Here is a 6,730-nt window from a genome sequence, read left to right as displayed (position 1 = left end):
CATATAAAGAAAAACACTTTCTTATAGGTATGGCTTATCACGTAACATTCAATCAAGTGTTCACTTCACCGCATAGATGGGGTGAATTTCCTAGTGGATGTCTCCTCACTCTTAAGGAGAAGTTAAGCTGCATCCTTCTCTTTACAGAGCCTATCGGCTTATCTTCTCCGTCGGCGCGTTGGGATGTATTGATCCCCTAGCAAACACTCAATTTTTAATCACTTTTAAACTAAATCATGGACATTTTCAAACCTCTCAGAGTTGTTGCAGATTTCCTTTTGGCAGTTCACCATGTTTTACTGTCATTTAGTGACCCTGTAGGAAGCCTACTGTATGTGTCTGCTGCACATGCTGTCTGGTTGATAATGTAGTCCACTGCATTCATTAGTCTCTTCTAGTTTCAGATCATCATCAACTGCATGTCTCAACGTCAGCTAATCACATAATCATCATTTTTGGCATCCTTTCTCAATCGCTACAGGCAATTATGCGCCCTCATTCAGCACTATATGCGATTATGGCGCCTTCCATCATCGCGCTTTCCATCTTTGCAGCGTGCACCTCATGGCGGCATTTATTCTGGGCGTTTATGGCGGCAACTTTGTGGCTGGCATTTTATACAGCCTTCTAGCATAGCGGCAGGCGCTCCATGCCGCCGGTACCCATTGCGGCAGACGCATCCCACTTTATCATTGCCGCAACACTTCATGGCGCCCTTTTTCCATCACAGCCAGTGCATTACGGCCCAAGCACTTTGCCACAGGCGCTTCTTGCTTTTAACCCATCACAGCAGCGCTCTCTTTTCATTGCAGCAGGTGTATTATATCCCGTCAGCTTATTCCTCCAGACAAATCGCACCCAAACCCATCCATGCGTTTGCATCACGAAGGCGCTTCGCTTCAAACCCCTTAGCACATCATGGCATATGTATCTCAACTGAAACATCACGCTTAACCATCGTGGCTTGCTGGTTCGTCTTTGGTCATCAGAGCCTGCAGGTTAGCCTAGATCGTCGCATCTCCATCTCACTTTCTCAGTTCATCATGGCTCGCGTATCATGTCCCCAGCTCATTGCTGTGTTCTCTCTCCTTGCACCCTCAGCTCATCGCTATGTAAAGCTCATCTGTGGTTGTGGCAACCAGAGCGCTCACCCACAGACTATCATTGCTGTTATCACCGCAGTCATCACCACATTGTTAGTTTCAAGTGTCAGTGTTTCCTTGCTGGTCAACAATTTTGCCATTGCTCATCATCCCAGCTTTGCTCTTTCATTTCCAGGCTGCTTGATCTGGCTATTGGATTTCCTTCCTCCTTGTCCAGGTTCACCGTTTAAGGGCTGCCTTCTGACTTTTCTTTTGGTCTAGACTGCTTCTCGATTGGATCGGCAATCTTTCTACTATAATCATTACTCATCATTCTGTGTGCAGCCATGCTTCACTTTTACGGATGATGCCCCATCCATAGGTTTTGGGGGTTCTTTCAAATAGTTGGTTCGCAGTTCATGGCCTGCACCTCTCATCATTTCTAATTCTCTGCTCAGTGAGGTTTACCCATTAGCTGTAGCTTGCGTCGCCGGGCCATTAATTCAGAATGGAGCAGCCACAAGAGTGGTCAGAGATGTCTCCTTGAGTTTCTCAGCAGCGAGGCTCATGGTCTTCAGCCTTTACCTCATATATCCACCCTGATCACGCATTCATTCATCCGAACTGTTCAACGTTCTCTCAGTCTTTAAGGGTAAGCTACCTACAAATACTGGTGGTGGTTTCAAAACTCATTCGCATTCTTCATCAGATCAGAATGATTATTTCAGTTGTGTTTATAACCCATTCTCATCACTCATATCTATCCTGTAATTCATCATGCCATGGTTTTATACCAGGCTCCATTCCATCATTCATTCTTCACGGCAACTGGCCCCCTTTTGGTAGGCCTACGCGGCAACTGGCCCTGGCCCTCTTTTGATAAGCCCTCGCGGCCCTGGCCTTTTAGTAAGCCTTCGCGGCTCATCTCCTCTGTTACTCCTCCTGCCGTTCTACTTTTTTTAGCTTTCAATTCAGTTTCTGCCTTCTAGCATGCTATCTTATCGGGCCTCAACCTCTGCAATTTTGGACCCTATTCTATGCTCCTGTTCATGCATATCTATCAAAATTAAGCGCTATGTTTTCTGCCAAGGTCTGAGCGCTAAAGATAAAGTAATCGTTTAAATAAATTTCTTCTAATTGTCTTTTATCTTCTTGTGAGTTTTTCACATTGAAATGGAGCCTAGGCAGAAGTTCAACTGAAGAAACGAATTGCTCTCCTACATCCACCTGCGACACAGCCAATCAGCTTTTAACCACACCTTCACAAAAGCCAATCAGCATCCAAAGTTCCTCCTAAAAGGCCTCCGATCTGCAACTCGTCTGCTCCTGTGCGCAGGCAGTGGTTGCGCTGTGGGACTTCATCAGATGACTGCTCTTACTGCATTCCCTGTCTACTCTCAACCAGTCCGGCAGAAGACCGCCATGTTGAGTCTGGTTCTGCCATGGGTTTCTTCCCAATGGGGAGTTTTTCCTCTCCATTGTCGCTTGATGCTTGCTCATCATGGGCAGGTTCTCTCAACCTGTGTTATCCAAGCTAGACTTTCATCTTCCAGGTCCCTGAGTGAAGCGCTAGAATCAGCTCACGCAGTCCACTGTATCTCCCCATAAATCTCAGCATACCGTCTCACTAACCAGCAGTCTACAGACTGACCAACTTCATCTATCTCCACTCAACCACCAGTTTCAGGCCTGGGGGGAAACAGTCCTGTTCTTTACTCCTGTTCATGTATATCTATCTAAATTCAGCATTATGTTTCCTGACGAGGTCTGTGCACTAAGACAAAGTAGGGTATTTAAAAAAATCCGAAAATCCTCCACAATACCTTTTAAGTTTTAACTGCCTCAAAATGTTTAATCTACAGGGAAAATCATTTATAAGCTGGATCTTCTTCACTCCTCCTATCCAGATCAGAGTTTTTGATGCCATACCAAAAATCATAAGCATGAGCGCTTGCTTTAAAAGCTCATCGCTCATCACTGTTTACCAAGAAGCGACCACTGATCACTGGTGTAGGGGGGATAAAGAGTTTAGCAATACAGTGTTTAGTCCTGTTTTTTTTTTTTTTTTTTTGGGGGATAAAGAGTTTAGCAATACAGTGTTTAGTCCTGTTTTTTTTTTCAGCATACTTAAATATTTGAGATAATTAGACAAAATATAAGATTGGATTACCTTCATTAACCACAAAATGATTTAGAGATCTAGAGTAGCCAGTTAATCTAAGATAGTTTAATTCAATTTAACTTTAATTAATATATATGGCACCAATTCACAACATATGACACAACCTGTGTTGTTACTGAAAATGTGTTTGACACTGTGAAAAATGTTAATGTGACAAAGGCAAAAAAGAGAAAAAAATCCCAAGCCCTCCCACCCTCACACATCAAAAAATAAAAAAGTACATACTTTTAAAGGTTTAAAGGTTTTTCCTTTACTTTGTGTGTAACATAAAAAAACAAGATAATTCCATTTTCATTATTTGCATTAATCCAGAAAGATCACATTGAGGTAAAAACAAACAACAAACAAAAAACCCCCACTATTTTTAAGTTTGAGTTCTGGCATAGATAGGCAGCAGCAGAACTACTAAGTTACATAGTTAGACACACGTAAAGAGAGAGAAAAAAATAAACTAAATAAAACATAGGAATAATAAGAATATGAAGTGCATCTAAAAGACTGAATTAATAAAAGCATGCAAATTTAAACAATTTTAAAAGTTAAGCATAAGCTAAGAATCTTAAAGGGTTTGAAAGATTTTTTAATTGTCAGGTTGTGTGGGGGTTTTTAGAGGACCCAAATGCAGATTTAAGATTTAATAACCAAAAGATACAACTGAAGTAAAAATCCAAAAATACAGAAAACCAAAAGAGGTCAGGGAAAACACACATGAGGAGGAAATAAACAACAAGAAAGCAGCAAACACTAACTTAAGAGGATGAGTATATATGCCAAACAGGACAAAGACTGGGGTAATCAGTTTATTGTGCGCAGGTGTGGACAGAAGGATCTAGAAGGGAGCTACTGTAGGGGAGGGAGACTGACACAAGAGGGCAACAGAGTGTAAACAGAGTGAACACAAACAAAACCAGAAAACAACACAAAATGGAAATTTAACCAATGAAAACTGAAAAAGAACACTTAAACAGAATCAAAAACTGCAAAGTTTGTTAATTTCCAATTTTCATGCAAAATATTAAATGCAAAAAGGTGCCTGATTGAACAAAAGCCTCTTTATTAGTTCCAGTATGAGTTTTATGGAAGGCTAAAAAGCTCTTTTTATTGTTTCAGCTACTCTTAGAGTAAAAATGTTATATATGCAGTGTTTTAGCGTATATGTAGTCTCCACTTTCTATGTTGGTTTCATCAGTGTTTGTTTAATAAAACATAATACTTGTAAGTTTGTGTTACAGATGATCGTTCTAAATAATAGTATGATCTGTAATACTTTTAAAACAGAAAGAATTGACTGCATATAGAAGTGTGCTGCCAAAATGGTGAAGTTTTCTGAAAGAAATTTCCATGACATGGGACTGATTTAAATCTTGGTTCAAATATATTTTATGGAGTATATCCTGGTTAAATTCTACAAACGGATTTCAGTTTTAGATATTCACCTGCTGATACTCTACATTGTATAAGATGTCTGTTTTATTCATGCCTGTATCCCAAACTCACAGGTACATCTGGCACCAATCAATCTCTGAGATGTTGTCTTTTATCACAAAACCAACTAAACAGATCAATTCAAATTGATTAAAATTCCAGGTTCACTCTATAAATGTTATGAAAGGAGAATCCAGCTTGATAAACTCAAGGTTTTCTGTGGAAGGCATTCTCTCTATGTAAATACACAGAACCATCTAGACAATCACTGCAGCAAAACCAAACATCTGCTTAAAATGCAATTTGTCTTGCAGTGAATTTGTGTCACTGATCAGCACCAGTGCAGAGCATCAGATGACATAATCAGGGAGCAAAGTGCAACTTTGGCGTGCTTCCAGGAAATTCAAGACCAAAGCCAGAGACTTTATTAAAGTCTAACCCACCAGTTTCTATCAGAACACATGCTTTATAGGAATGCACTTACAAAGCTTAAAAGTCTTCAGCTGATCCAAAATGCTGCAGAGGGATCATATTTATCTTATTCTTTAGCCTCTCTTTATTCATTCCTTGTTAAATGCAGAATTGAATTTAAAACCCCCCTTGTCAAATATAAAGCCTTAAATAACCAAGCTCCATCTTATACCAGAGATTTGATTTTTCCTTATATTTCTTACGGAGCATTTCAATCTGCAAGTTTACTAGTGGTTCTAGTCATTTCTAAAAGTAGAACGGGAGGCAGATCTTTGAATTATCAGGTTCCTTTCTTGTTGAATAAATTACCAGTTTTAGCCTGCAAGGCAGACACCCTGTCTACTATAAAGAATAGGTTTAAAGGTTTCCTATTTGTAAACAGTTAGAGTGGCCTAAGTTATCCTAAACTATCTTTATAGTTATGCTGCTATAGACTTAGGCTGCTGGAGGGCATAGCAACCACTTTTCGTCATTCTATTTCATTGTACTTCTATAGTCAGATTCTGCATTATTTTCTAGTTTAACTTCTAACTTTATGTTCTCTCTGCTTTTATATAAATATATTAAAAGAAATGTAGTTTTGTTATACTTAGCAAAAGTTGAGTTTAAGCGTGAACCTTGACTTGAATTTTCTCACTGGCTGTAGAAAACAAGTAGTAAGAATATTCTCTTAGCTTATCCATAAGGTGAATTTGAGGAACTGAAGCAGGATTAACTTACCGGTAACTGAGATCATGGCTTGTTAATAGCCACTCCTAAACACTGACTATGCTGTCTTTAAGACTCTTAAAACATAATTTAGTTGTTTACTTAGGGGTACTGCTTGTTTGAAAGACCAATTTGTGTCCAGGCCTCCACTTCCATCTGGCTGATGTCTATTACTTCATCTACTCATAACAATGTTCTTTCTTCAAGATGCTACATATAACATAAGCTTTGTTTAAAGATTAGTTTTAGTTACTATTGCATTGAGGACCAAAGCCTAGAAACATGGGTCAAACAATTAAGCTCTGCATCATGTCCAATCTATAATGTAAAGTTCAACAGTCAATTCTATTGTAAGGTGGTTTTTACACTTGGAAGTCTGGCACTTTTTTCTGGTAATTAATATAATTTTTGTAAGAGCCAATAGCCAAACAATTATTTTTTCCATTAGATTACAGAACGTTTCCAAAAAATAAGGTCATTTCCCTTCACAGTAAAATTCATTGTCAACTAGTCAGAGTCTGCTAACCCTGTAAGAGCCATTCCAACAACTGAGAGTTAAATGCCTACTTCTGTCTTGCAGTGTTGTTATAATATTCAGAGTTAAAATAGGTTTGGTAAGAATTACTCTTTGCATTGCAATCTATGAAATGATGATGAAAATGTACTCTTTCAATGTTATTATACAACCATTACTGATGATGGAATTTTTCCACACTGAGTGAAGAAAATGACTTTGAAAACCTCCACCCCCTTCTATATACGCCAGACAGACTCGTTTCTCTGTCCCATTTTCAAATGCTGGAAAAAATACAGTAAGTGCCCTGGATTTAACCTCCCTTTTCTGAATTTTCAATTTCAGCCA

This window comes from Cyprinodon variegatus, unplaced genomic scaffold (genome assembly GCF_000732505.1).
Source record: "Cyprinodon variegatus isolate N-32 unplaced genomic scaffold, C_variegatus-1.0 Scaffold104, whole genome shotgun sequence".
NCBI classification, from domain to species: domain Eukaryota; kingdom Metazoa; phylum Chordata; class Actinopteri; order Cyprinodontiformes; family Cyprinodontidae; genus Cyprinodon; species Cyprinodon variegatus.
This window is presented reverse-complemented; position numbering follows the sequence as displayed.